Source organism: Photinus pyralis, unplaced genomic scaffold (assembly GCF_008802855.1).
Source record: "Photinus pyralis isolate 1611_PpyrPB1 unplaced genomic scaffold, Ppyr1.3 Ppyr1.4_LG1, whole genome shotgun sequence".
In the NCBI taxonomy this organism is placed as follows: Eukaryota; Metazoa; Arthropoda; class Insecta; order Coleoptera; family Lampyridae; genus Photinus; species Photinus pyralis.
Window position 1 is genome coordinate 70,065,004 of NW_022170249.1, and position 14,570 is coordinate 70,079,573.

The 14,570-nt window shown below is 35.7% G+C and overlaps 1 protein-coding gene across 1 annotated transcript in view; it reads left to right on the forward strand.

Annotated features, from left to right (window-relative positions):
* The window catches only part of LOC116177399 (lutropin-choriogonadotropic hormone receptor-like), a 229,684-nt gene that overhangs the window by 21,779 nt on the left and 193,335 nt on the right, over positions 1-14,570 (forward strand). The gene's annotated exons all lie outside the window — the stretch shown is intronic.

A 14,570-nucleotide genomic window follows, 5' to 3' on the forward strand; every position in this document is an offset into this window, starting at 1 on the left:
AATAAAAATTGCAGGCCGCAAGAAACAATTTACTAAGCTATGTGTACCATAAACCTGCGAAATCCTAAAGCACAGTTATTTTTAGAACAAAGGGCTACTCCTACTGTGTATTGTCATATTGTGTTGCTGTTATTCACAAGCTCCGACCTTGTGTGGGTGTTGATTGTGATGCGATTTCTTTGACTGTCTACCTTATAGTCCAGGAGGCAGCGAAATTTTTTATGCACTCATTTCTATAAAGTTGATATTCTGCCATTTTGATAGTACGAGTAAACACAAAGTCTACCACTCACGCAAGATGCATAAAAATTTATTCAATTGAACTTATTTCTCCAAAGATGAAATTTTTGTTTCAAAAAGTTAATGTCATTTCAGACACACAAAAAATTGGTCTACTGATCGCCGATTTAAAATACTTTAGATAGAAATGTGGCGTTTGCTTTTTTGGGACGCCCACCATCCCTACTGACAGGGGCGAACCGTAAGGCATCCCCTCACATATCGTATTTGGCATAATATGGAACCGACTTGGGACTGGGAAATATCAAATATCATGCTAAATTACTAAGTAAATTGTGGAACATAAGTTTATTTTCATAATATCGCGTGCAGTGGGATGTCATATCATATTTAATTGCTTTCATTGCGAACTATTAGATTTCGCATTGAATGCATACCTATCTCGCTGAGAAATGAATGAAGGATTAAGCAGCAATGCCGACTTGCTACATCATAGCACAGGAATAATAAATCTGTGATCATAGGTAGTAAAGTCATGCCATTTTGACCCAGTCTCAGTCTTGGATTTTGCGTGTTGTGGCGTTTCTTTAGCATTTGAATTTCGAAAGTTGGAAAATTTTAACATTCCCCCTGTAAGAAACTGCTCCGTTCGTCCCTTCCTACTACTGAATTAACGGTTCTGAAAAAACGAAAACGATCCCGAAATCTTTACATTTACCCTGACCTACAGCGTCGCGCTCACGGGTTCTTTTTGCCTTATGAACGAACGAGAGCGGTATATTCACTACCGTGGTCATGTATTTAAATTCAAATGAGAACCCGCCATGTTTCTCCGCCATCTACAGGCGAACCACTGCACTTACGTTTCGCTTTCGATCTAAATATGGTGGGAAACACAACTAGGGTCATTTTATAATGAAGAAGTTTCGTACAAATTTCCTTTAATTGACCATAAAATCACTTGAAACTTATGTGTTATCTTTGTAATGACCCCAAGAAGGCAATGACGAAAATTCATGGAGATTTGATTTCATAAAAAATTAAAATTGCCCATTTTCAAAAATGTAATTAACCTATTTATAGCGAATGTAGATCGATGAAAATTCGTTACCTCCTGCGCTGGTCCTTGCTGATTAATATAAAAAAAAAATTAGACTGATACCACAAACGGTTTTTAAAAATTGTACAAAAATCTAAAGGCATGTTTTAAGTGTGTTATCTACGCTGATCCCCACCACTCCGGCAGCGCGCTCTTAAGGCTCGGCCAACACAAATAAAACGCAAGAGATGCGGAGAGTGAAATTTAATTAAGAATGTTAATAAAAAAACAATCACATCCAAATTCAAATCAGAGTTGCCCTCTTTTAATCGCATGAGTGTATAGCTCTAGGGACTTCATTTACAAGAATGAAAAAAGAGCTATTGCAAACCTTCTAGAATCTGTACTCAATTACTTTCGCATTTCTTTTCTAATTTGCATTTTACAATTTTACATTATAATAGTTTTCAGCCTGTACGACAACATCGGGCAATTTGATCTCCCTCATAATCGTGACTTGACACCGATATTTAACATATTGTGCCACCATCTTTGACGGAAATTAAATTATGTACTTAAGACTGATATGTAATGGATCCCGTCATCCACACCAAGGGTTCACGGTACGAAGAAATGGGTAGAGCTCAGGCGTCGCCCATTTTGACCAGGATATAACCTGTCCTATATTAGTCAAACAACATACAAATTCAGAAATCTTGAAAAAAAATCACATTTGCATCACTAACAGAAGGAAAATAAACATCAAAGGAGGGTAAACATGGTACAAAACATGTACAATTAAAATAGAATCACAAACATGGTTTCTAAACTAAACAAGAACAAGAGCAATCGCGAAGGGTTAATTCTATTTCGGTTAACCAACATTTGTGAACAGGTCAGGACGCAGAAAACGCGTTCAGAAAACTCACTCAATCGCACTCTATCGAATCAGGGGCAATGATTCTCATTCTCATACCCTGTCAGTTTTGACCATACCTAGGAAGCATGAGGTTTACCCCGCATTCGCGACTGGTTTGTCTAGACTTGTGAATCATAACTGCAATTTGTAGCCTAATCTAAGCTCGCAAGCTGTTTTAAAGCTGCTCTGACCGAATATGATGCTTGGAGCTTTTGTGGATAAGGCACGCCGAAATTTGCTTCCTATTTATTTGTGTAAGTTCACTGTTCAGTTTAATATATTCAGTGACTTCCGAGAAATGTCTTTATGAAGCTGAAACGTAAACGTATTTAATCCTCCACGGTAACCTTTATAAAACTACATACTGTTAAAGTCTTAAAACTCCTAACAAAATGGCAGAAAAGTATTTAAATCCACATTATACTTTGAAAACATGTCTGCATCAATTTTAGGGTTTGTTTTAACAAATACGTACGACCCGTTTCTGGCTTGAGATTCTGGTTGAACGTCTCTTGAAGTAAAAAATGATACCTATTAATTCTTTTCCGTCCTACGACATGTACCTACTCGCTGTGCGTATTTTCCTTTTTTGAGAGACCATACCTTTTTTCTATTTCATTGTGCAAATAACACTTCACAAAATGAGAAACAATTTAGATGGACCTATATAAACATCTAACTAAAAAGATTTTTAAATCAACGTGCAGACACTTCGACGAAGCTTTTACGATTTTGTTGTGTGCAAAATGCGTTCTACTTTTATTTACGATAAACTCGAGCCGAATGATAGTGCTACAGCAATTTTTAAGTTGATGACGTATTGAAGTGATGACATTCTATAGCGCTTTAGATTTTTTGGTGACTCGTTTAGTAAGATTAAGTTTTGGAGAAACGTTTCTTTTGATTTACTCTCACGCTCATCAATTGTCGTCATCTCATTTGTGCTGATGGAGAAGTGGGTAGTAACGTTCGAATCGATTGAGTGGATGTGGATCATCTTTATTATAAAGTGTTGACAGTTTATGTTTGTTAAATACTTAAAAAACGAGGAATTCAATTCCATGTGATCGATTAAACACAAAATAAAACACTTACAGATGAAACAAATTTATTAGACACAATCAATTAATTAGGCTGAAATAAGAATAGGCACTCAGGAGTCCACGCGACAAGCTATCGATTGAAGAATTTATTTAAAGAAATTTTAATTACCTTAAGATGTTAAGTTAATCTAAAATATCTGGTCGTAACTGCAATTCTCTCTAAAGGACGCACAAACACAAGCACCAAATGATGATACTTTGGAGCTTCAGTTAAATCTCGATTTAGACACTGGGTTTGCTGTAACTACAGATGTAGGTAATATTGGCTCTTTGATGGTGGAAAACTCCCTATAACTGATACTTCAAGGCCTTAAAGAAAGGCTTCACATAAGCGATAACTGCTCGATAAACGGGACACTCCGACTAACTTCACTTCACTAATTTCACTTTCAGTTTAAAACCTCTTAGAGCACTCAACTAACATTCTTCTGCAAAACTTTACAACGAGTAAGACGGATTGTCTAATACGCTTAAAATACACCAAACTGCTAATCACCAGATGTCCAAAAGCAACTTTTAACGTCCACCACTAAATATGTCACGATTCACATCGTCCTCTCCTATTTAAAACATGCATCCCTTTCAGTTTCAGCCTCTCGTTTACTTGAATTTGTGTCTATGAAATTAAACTCCTGTCTGTTCTTATTGGCGCAGCCTGCTTATCTTCAAACTTACGCGGCGATTATGAACAATCAAATAACAAAAAAAACGTTTCTACAAAAATTCCATTTCTCCCGAAGTTGTAGTCATAGAAAGGGGGATTGTCTTGGTATATCTTTGTTACTATTAAAGATAGGGATTCGTTTAAATAGGTAGTTTTGTGTGCTGTTCCGTCTAGAAAATTCGTATGCTATGAAAGTCCGTGAAGCTTTCCATGGCAATTGCACCAATTACATTAAAGCATCCATTATTTTTTATTAATTTTGGCTAGTATAAGCCGAAATGACGTAATTTTTGTATTAATGTCAATGTTATTCCAAAATCAAAATGGTCAGTGACTTCAACCCTATAGCTCTGGGAAAAAGCTACCCTATAACTTTCAAGGAGACACGACGAACGTTTCGCAGCACTTTTGAATCTCGGTAGTAGTTAGCTAATACCAAGTGGCACGAATGAATTCCCACGTTATGAAATACCCACTAAATCGGTTATTTTATGGGAGGTATAATCTGAAAGGGATTTGAATAAAAGGAAGAATTTTGTGCGCAAGAAAAGACAATATCAAATAAATATTATTACGCACACAACAAGGCGATACTAAGGAAACCTTCTTCGGGACAAAAACCCCTCAAACACCTCAAATTGTACGATAAAAATCAGGTAATCGAATCAAGTACACTTACACAAATTCATAAAACAAACACAAGAGATATCATACAAAACACGATAAATCAGATCAAGTGCAAAACGCATCAACGGTTCAATTTGGACAAAACAACTCGTAACATTGTAAAAATGTAGGCGCCAAATTGTGCACAATTACTGTGTTTGTACCATGTTTCTAAAAATATTTCTGGTCACCATTGGCGTGCTGTAATCCAGTGGCGTATTAGCATTACGTTTTTTATATGGAACGCCCCATATTTTGTTGAAGAATTGAAAAGAAAGGAGTACATATTTTCAGCGAATATACGGATATCTTAGGTATAATTTAATTTTTTAACCAGGTAACTAAATTGGAGAAACCACGAGTTTGCACGAGGCTGCATTACGCTATTAGATAAAATGTCTCAAACATTCATTCCAATAAAGGAAAATATTAAAAATGTGCCTTGTCAATCATTTACCACTGTGTGTTACGCCTTTATTTTCATGTACGTCTACGATTGTTTAGCATGTGACCCAATAGGCGACAGTTTTATAAAAAAAACATCTATGGCATTGAGTAGGCTTCTTTTATAGGTATTATTTACGTTTTGTTGAATATAAGAATGGTATGATTCGATTTCGAGTTTGTTATTGACACGTGTTGAAACATTCAAGGTACAATATTAATACTTGAAATTCAATCAAATACGATATTTTATCCTTGTATATTTAAATATCTTCCTTATGTGGTAGGTACATCCTCATATTTCACTTAATTAAGCGCAAGAAGCCAGCATTTGCAAACAAAATCAAACCAAACAGAATTTTCCCCTCAAAACATAAAAAAAATTGACGTCAATTATCCGCAGCTTGCGCTTTGAATATAAATGTAGCCCGAAAGTTAACGTATAATTACACCTTTATATCAACTGCCGCTGTTTTTCGCGTGAAATTTTGCATTTCATTTCCATTTACACACTGGAAATAAAACTATAATGTACAAATGTCGACAACGTGAATTTATAAATACCATAAAAAACCTTTTGGAAAACGTGATATAAAACCGTTCTATTCAAAGAACGAAAGGGCTCATTGAGTGAAAAATATGCCAGCATATTGTACTCTCATAACACGAATTTCGTGTCGTGGAACTTTTAAAAATATTCTGAATGCATTGACGTTACAATGCAAAAGTCGTTGCTGTTGTGAAACTTGCCCACTATTTTTCGTGTGTCGCCAAAAAGGTTTTTTCCGTGATAGTTTTTTAGCGGTTTCCTCGGCGTCACTTAAAATCTCTAACAGGCCTTTAAGAGTATTTCAGAGTTTTTTTAAATGAATATTAACTTTGAAAAATCTTCCAGAGTATTTACGCGCTTTTATAGATTTTGAGAAGCCCTTAAGAGTGTAACGGGTTAATTACATTTACAGTGGTTGGAGACACTTGCGTAAAATTTGAATTTGGCAGAAATCCCAAATGAACAATTAATTTTTATGGTACCCACGGCTAACTCAGGAATAAAATTGTTTTATATGCCTCTCACTTGAATTTCCAATCTCTAGCTTTCTTCAGAATACATTTTGGCAATTTGACGCGGACGGGAACCGATTTTTTACTTTTATTTTTAAACTCGAAACCATTACAGGGAGTTAAATCGAGCCCCACGTTGGGTGCCATTTGTTACGGGTTAGATACATTTACACTGGGGCTGAATACAATCGAATCTCTACGGTACTGGCAGAAATCCCAAATAAACAATTAACTTTTATGGTTCCCACAATGGCTCAATATAAACATTCTTTTTTTATGCCGCTTACCTGGCGGAAGTTTGGCCTCTTGTCTCCTTCTAAGCTCTGAAATTCAAAATATAACGTTCTGGTTCGACGGAGCACAAATACCCATAAGGGTTTAGTTGATTGAATGTATCAATACACACAAAAGCAACCGAGTTAAATTTTTCTTGACATTTTCTTTATACACAATATTGGTGCAGCTCACAAAAAGGAATATAAAAATAAAAACGAATGCAATCCCTACCTACTTTTTATCGAGCGTTCCTGCTAGACTTTAGCTAGAGATTTTATCTATAGCACATAATAATTTAATGGTGCATTCTCCTGTACATCGTATCGTATCGTATCGTATGGGTGGCACTCCCTAGGTACAGACGTTTTCAGGTCGCATCCACAGACGACTTAACGAGAGTCGTGGTATGGCTGCCGCGACCGCCAGCTTTACATGTCCTGCGGAACATGGTACTCAGGAGATGTTCTGTACCACTAAACACTTGCAAATTGTTGAATTCGAACTCACAACCGGTGAGGTTAGAGTCCGCTACGCCAAACTAACACATATTCTTGGAATAAATTAATCCCACCAAAGGAGTGGTAATATTGAAATTAAGTGCAAATAAAATTCCCTCACTGAAACAAATAACCCAAATACATTGCTTGTGATCTTTATCGATAAATGAAATACCAACGTGTTCATCTACATATTTCTGATAGGTCGATTTCTTCAGGAACGTTACTTTCATTAAAATTAAAATGAACATTTTCGAAAAGCAACTTACATTAACTGCTATGAGTGAGATTTCTTTCAGGCTACAATGGATTCTCTTTTTGGAAAAATACCGCTCCACTTAGGAAGATGGAAATAGACCGTTGCAATGGTACACTTGACTTTTGATACCACCCTCGTAACGTTAACTTCGAAGTGAATGTCCATTATATTTCGAACTCCAACATCCAGCTCCAAATTCGCGAAAATAGTAGGGGATTTGTTAACGTTGTGTATCGAATATAATAAAGTAAAAATTCAAGACTCACTGTAACCAGAAAGGTAAATTTATTCGGGGGTTCCACAGGGCTCCATACTCGGCCCTTTATTTTACACTATGTACACTGCTAACTTACCAAATTGCATAAATACATGCAAACATCACCTATATGCAGAGATACACAATTAATCTTTCATTTCCATCTTCTGACGTAGATCTCGATAAAGCTAAAGATAAACTTACCAGAGTAGCTTGTTTGAGACATCCAAAAAATACTCCCTAATTATTAATCCGTCTAAATCTGTAGCACTGGTGTTCGGAAAGGCTTACCACCGAAACAGCAGATTTATTTAAATGTTGGCAATCACGTCATTCCAATAATAATAATAATACACTATATATATATATATATAAAACACTAATCGTTACTTGATTTTAATCCGTGCGATTAGTTAACCAGGCTAGACCTGAGTTCTCACAAGAAACACCGACCATAATAATAATAATAATAACTTTATTCCCTATAAAGACAAATATAACACGTCACAGGATCGTCAAAATAACATCAAAGCAAAAAACATTATGTTTGGAAAATTAAAACACAAGATCTTAGGACTAATCATGGATAGAGATCTTCGTTTTAAAAGTCATATAAACCATTGCATTCAGCGCACTTTCAGCAGTCTAAAATCTGTGTATATCCACAGATACAACTTTAACTTTGATACCAAAGTAAAACCATAGACCAATCTATGGTAAAACTAATGAATGTGCTAGTTCTATTTCATTTTAATTATGCAGATTGTGTATATGGACCTTGCTTGGATGGAACCAGCAGGAAAAGACTACAACGAGTGCAAAATTCTTATCTACGGTTCATTTTCGGCTTGAGAAAATTTGGTCATGTCTTCCATAAAACGTCCGAAATAAAGTGGTTGAATATGGAAAATCGCCGTTTTTGTATATGTGTCATCAAATCGTTTTAACTCATAAACCACAGTATCTTTATAATAAAGTTACTTTCCGTACAGATGTACACCATCTCAATTTGCGTAACAAAGGACTATTCCAGCTCATAGGTATCATCTTTTCGAAGGGTGTTTTTCTTATCAAATTGCAAAACAATATAACTCGTTGCCAGCTTTTATCAAAAATCTTTCCTTGAAGCCTTTTAAAACACAAACGCGACTTTTTTACTTTATAGAAGTCAAATCCAATGTTAACCACTTTTTTTATTGTGTTTTTTCTACATTGTTACAGTTTCATTTTCACATTTCTTTAACAAACGCAGGTATACCGCTTTATTGAGAGAAGCATCACTCATTTCGCCATTTAAAAAAAATGAAGTGTATATTGGGGTAAAGTGGAAGAGCAAAATCCGTTCGTATGATGGCTTGGATTCTTCCTTTTTTTGTACAACATGAGAACAATAAACGAAGGGGCCAGCTTACTTCGGAGGAATTTGATAAAGCCGAATTATTCGTACTAAAGTTAGTGTCGGGGTTCAAGGACTTATAAAATCAAAAACAAACGCCGAATTGAAAAATTTGTTTTGCGCATGCGCAGTCGGTTTTTTTATTTGTTAAGATATTTAAATGAAATTATGTATGTAGGCACCTGGAATAAAAGTAAAACTAATGCCGATTCAAAAAATTTGTTTTACAAGCTATGCTGATCTGGTGGGACAGAATCAACCCCTTAAGGTATATTGTAAAAATGATGTATGTGTGAAGATCTCGCGTATCGTTCGGTATTCAGTTGTATCGGATTTTTTTTACTACGTTCGCGCTTTTTCTTATGCATATAGGTAACTCATTGCAGCAACAATATAATCATTTGCATGTTATCCATAACTATTTTATTCCCCCAATAATAACAAGTTCCTAGTAGATATTTTGAGGTTAAAATTTAATGCTACGCGACGTCAGCGAGCTACACTACAAACGCACCACTAGCTTATGTAAATGGTAGTAAAAAATGCAGTCTGAACTCCAATGCCAATAGCAATCTGCACTAATCCTATGTAAATGAACCATTACACCATTGAATAACTTTCACTCAACACTAACCATTGAATAACGAAGTTATTAATTAATTTTTCACTCAACGCTAACACGCACTCTAACTAATATTCTATCGATTACATAAAACATCCAAAGAGTTTCCGTGACATAAATACAACGATTAAATCTTCGAATCATCTCTTTCGCAAATAAAGGAAACACGTTAGTAAATAAGATTATTTTTATTCAGAAGTGCCCCATCGTACTAATCAAATTGATGTCTAGTTTTTGCTTTGAGTGCGAGCTTTACGACTTGATTTTTTGCTGTTTGGCACTTATCTAAGAGGGTTACGAGTTTGAAGGAACGAACGAAAAAATATTAGACGCCGTAGAAAGGTTGGCCTCGGGACAAACATAAAAAGCACGCAGTTCACTCATCGCTGATGACTAATAAATTGAGATTTTTTTATTATTGATATTTCACCGGAAAATAACCCGAGACAGCCTTGTTTGCTGTTATTCTTCCTATTTAAGCAAAAATTACCTCCATTAATAAAATCAGCATCGTTATTCCCGACGACGGCGACGCTCTAAATTCCATCCACGCCGCCAGAACTCATAATACACCCGCATCTCTTATCTAGCCTTGCAACTTTTATTTGAAACTTTTTTCCATAACTCTCTTTGTTACTAAAATATTTGAATTTTTTAAATATGGTGATTTTCCCTTTTTTCCAATTACCTAGGAAACGAATTATTTTTTTCAAAATATTGCATCGGTATATCCATCAGCATAAAAAACTACACAACTTTGCCAATTAACCGAATCTGTAAGTATAAAAATAACAAATGCTATCCTTCTCGATTTAAGGCACCCTGTATTTTTAGCGCATTTTTGAAAAAATTTTTTTTTGTAAAAAGTAGCTTTTAATCTCACTTTGGCTGGCTGGATGGCTGGCTGGCTGGCAGTAAATGCGCGCCCGTAGAAAAACCCTTGTAAAAAGACAAGGAGTGTACATGTAACTATCGGGGCCGTGTAATTAAGAACGTTAGGGATGGGGCTACAAGATTTGGAGTCGACGACATCTGGACGCCATCCCCGAGCGTATTATACTAACCTGGAGATTTTTCAGTTTTTATCTATCTTCTTCTACAGTTTTTCTCCGATTGTTTTCAAATTGGTGTCGTCGGGAAGATCTTGTCAACGCGCACAACTCCTGCGTGGCGGAATTTTGTTTTTTTTCCTAGGGGCGAAATAAACCACCTTTTGCGCGGCGCGCTTCGAGGGGTAGTCGACTTTGGGCGCCCAAAAGTTTCTTACAGCGCGAATCGCGGTCTCTCTTTCTCGTGTCACTAATAGAAGGTCGAGCTATGTGAAGTACCCAAAAGTTGAATACGATTTTATGCCGGGATTTTAGCGAAATCTACCAAAATGTGAATTACGAATGAACGGGACGTCGGAACTGTGTATCGACAAAGGGAATGTGGTAACCCCCGACGAGATCTTACTGATGGTGGAGTCAAAACTTCAAACGCGAATTGCGAGTGCACGGTAAGTGAGAAAATGGTACCGACAAAGTGAACGTGGTAGCTTTCGGCAAGATCTTATTGATGGTGGAGTCAATATTGGCTAATAAAACACTGATCTGCCACACAAAAATGCGCTGAAGTTCCTTCGATCTCACACGAGGACTTTGATAATTTTTATACACGATAAAACACCACGTTCAAGAATAAAGGCAAAATAAAATAAAATAAATAAATAAAATAAAAGTACTAGGAAGTGTGTATTCAAACAAGCTGTTTTATTAAAAAAAATTGGAGTGCTTTCCGGCCAAACCTGCAATTTTTTGCATTTTCCTCTAGATTTTTACACTCTATGTGTATAACTGCATAAACATAAATGATAACAGGAATTTCTATAAATTGTCTTATTAAATAACCAAAAAATTAGTTGGTAACAATCTCCTGAGACCATGTTATACAATTAAAACAAGTAAAACACAAGTTAGAGACAACACTACGTCTTAATGTGGGTTCTCTTTGGAAATGGTGCTAAAAAGTTGCACTGTTCCACTTGCTCCCATTTAAATTTAATGAATTTACATGAACGTTTGAAGGGCGGAGCATCAAATATGCACTAATTTAGTTTTTCATTTTTCAAAATGCCACTCATAAGCGATTTATAAAATTTAAATACGTTAATAAATGATCAAACAACCTCTCTGCGATCAAATTAAATTAGGCTTGTGAAAGGATACAAAGTAAAACACAGATCTTCTCTTCCATTAAACTTGGCATTTCGAGTAAGCAATTAGAACCAAGTTTTTAATTCATAATTATACGGCACGTGTCTAAAATCAAGTAGAAATTGCGCTCTTAACTTGTATAAACAAATATTTACTGCATGTCAACATTATTTTAAGCCCGTTAATATTATTCTAATCGTACTAGAAAAATTTGTATTATATATATGTCAAAGACCACGCATGAAAAAAAAAACGCTTCAGCCACTCGCGTGAATGCAATTGGAAATTGACATTTGTTTGCTCCGGTTAGTGGGAATAGAGACATGTAAATTACTCGCGGTACAGGTGTTCACTTGCACGAATATTTTTTAGGGTAGTGCCAGATTTCAGGACCAGAAATTGTAGCTTACCGTCGTTATCGAAAGATTATGGGCTTTGACATTTTCACTTCTTCGCTTAGCTAAATAGTAAATTCACCATTTTTCATTTTCATGGCTATTATATGTCAGGAAATGTTCGTTTCCATGACAGTGGCATGAACACTTTACCTGACTGCTTGTGCCTCCTGTCACTTTACCACACTCCTGTCAAAACCTACAATTCTATATGAAAATTGGTACTTTGTACTAAAAAAGACGCGTTTGGAAAAAATGTAATACAAAACTCATGAGTAAAATTACATTACTTGACTCGGAGGGGCCTCGTACTTCAATATTTCGGCGCCAGTAATATAGTTTTCGTCTCATGCTAGTATGTAATCATATGTGACGATACTGATTATGAAGGGTGATTGAGGACAATATTATCTCAGAAGGAGTAGTAAGTACATTTACATCCGACTGAATGCGTTAAGCGCCTAAAAAAGTCGTCGATAGATTGGGGATTCACAAAATATTTATTTCTTTTGTTGGGCTTAGCACATGCAGTAATGATGGCTCACTCTGTATTAGAAATTTAATTATTTTCATTTTGACGTTAAGTGAGGATTGAGTGCAATTTCGATGTCATTAGAATTCGAGGTTTTGATTCGGAATTATTAGTTCTTAATTTTGTTTCGACAGTCGTCTTGTATTTTATTTATTTGTTCAATTTTATTACGTGTTTCCCATCGGGAATAATTTGCGTAGTATTAATAAAATGTTGTCTTCCGTTTCCTTGTCGCTGCAAAAGTTAATTAGTTTCAAGATATGCATGTGCTATCGCCGAGTTAAGCAGATGTTTTGCGCGTAAAGTAAACACAGATGCAAATTATTGAAAGGCGACGCAGATTTTTGATAAAGAAAGATGTAAATTCAAACTTGTTGCGTGGTATTTGTTTTTCTGGCCCTGAGCGCCTCGTTTTCTTCCAGATTATTTGATTGATTTATGCCGAATAAATGTGTTTCATCTGTAAATGGTTAGTTTTGTGTTTAATCGAGCCCAAATTACAACCTAGGTAAGAGTTCTTATGATAATTTTTCTATTTCATATCCAGAATTACATTAGGTGTAAATTGGAAATTTGTAATTTAATTCTTTGAAATTGTCAAGGCAGTTAAGGCCGCTGCGTTTCTCAATTAAAATCTTGTAGCAGTTTTTCGTCAGATCAGCTGGCGGGCACGCTTCAGGAAATTTTGTAATCAGAATTTTTCACGTTAAATGTTTTGTCAGTACTCGAGTTTAATTGAGCTAGCGGGACAGGTGCGTGGGGTGACTTGACGCCTAACGTGGGGCGCATAGCAATATCTTTCATGTTCTTTTTATCAAATGATACACATCAGAGCATTCCAGATGTTTCAGTCCTCAGATGATCTCACGTTCATGCACACACGCAACCAACGTTTACCTTCAAACTACCACTAACTTAAGTTTCAATAACAATGAATGATAGAGAGGTGGTCCGTTAAAAACGTAGGAATCATGTACTGACTCTTTGTGTATCGTAAAAATAACGGAAACGGACCAATAATTGGATACATCAGCAATCTCTATCTATAAATGTAGATTTCTAAAAGCTAAGAGGGAATTTCTGTAACATTTTGTGATGGGAATGTCATGTTTAAATTGCAGTTGGATAGAGAAAAGCCTTGTAGAGGATAGTGTCTCCTTTTCAACTCCAAGGTCTACTTGTAATATATACTCATCTAGAAGTTGACATGACTGCTTGAATTTGAAAGCTTTGTAAACATTGAAAATTGCCCGAACGTGGGTAATAAGCCGTAGTAAAGCTACTTACCAATACGACATTAGAATCAAATATTCCATTTCCGTTATTCCGCTTAAAAATCTATCACTCATTTGTGTTGATCGCTTATATAATATTCGGTTTGTTTTGAGCTGCCATTCTCATATAAGAGGTTTAGGTTGCTTATGAAACAATAAGCATACGTACGCTGATTTCTGAGAAATTGTCAAAGCAATGTAACAGGGAAACACTCAAGATGTTTCATAGATTCCATTTGATACAGTTTAAGGAACTTTCCATAACTTTTTAGGTTACCTACCATTTATGGGGCATGTAGCTTTTCGTTTTATGCTTGCCGCTAAACCCTATATTTTACTGCTCGCGATTTCTTTAATGCCTTTTACATTTTATACGATCTACATTGTAGCTTCCTGGCACCGAGCTTATGCATATACGAGTGGGTACTCAATTGGTAACAGAGATAAATCAAAAGTTTCTTATTTGCTCCTCTAATACCAACATACGCAAACTGTTTGTAGTTAGGGTGTGGTTTTTTTGATAAAGGTGCAGATAGATTTTTTTAACCTCTAGACACTATATGTTAAGCATTATTTTGTACAAAACTAACATGATAAGAGGTGTGTTTTAATAGTACGCAAAAATAATGGGTTTAGGAAAATTGTGCGGGTAAAAGTGTAAGTGATTCGCGACAACGCTTGTTTATAAAAGGAGGGTTTTTGGAATTTAGTTTACCGAAGTTTATGAAAAG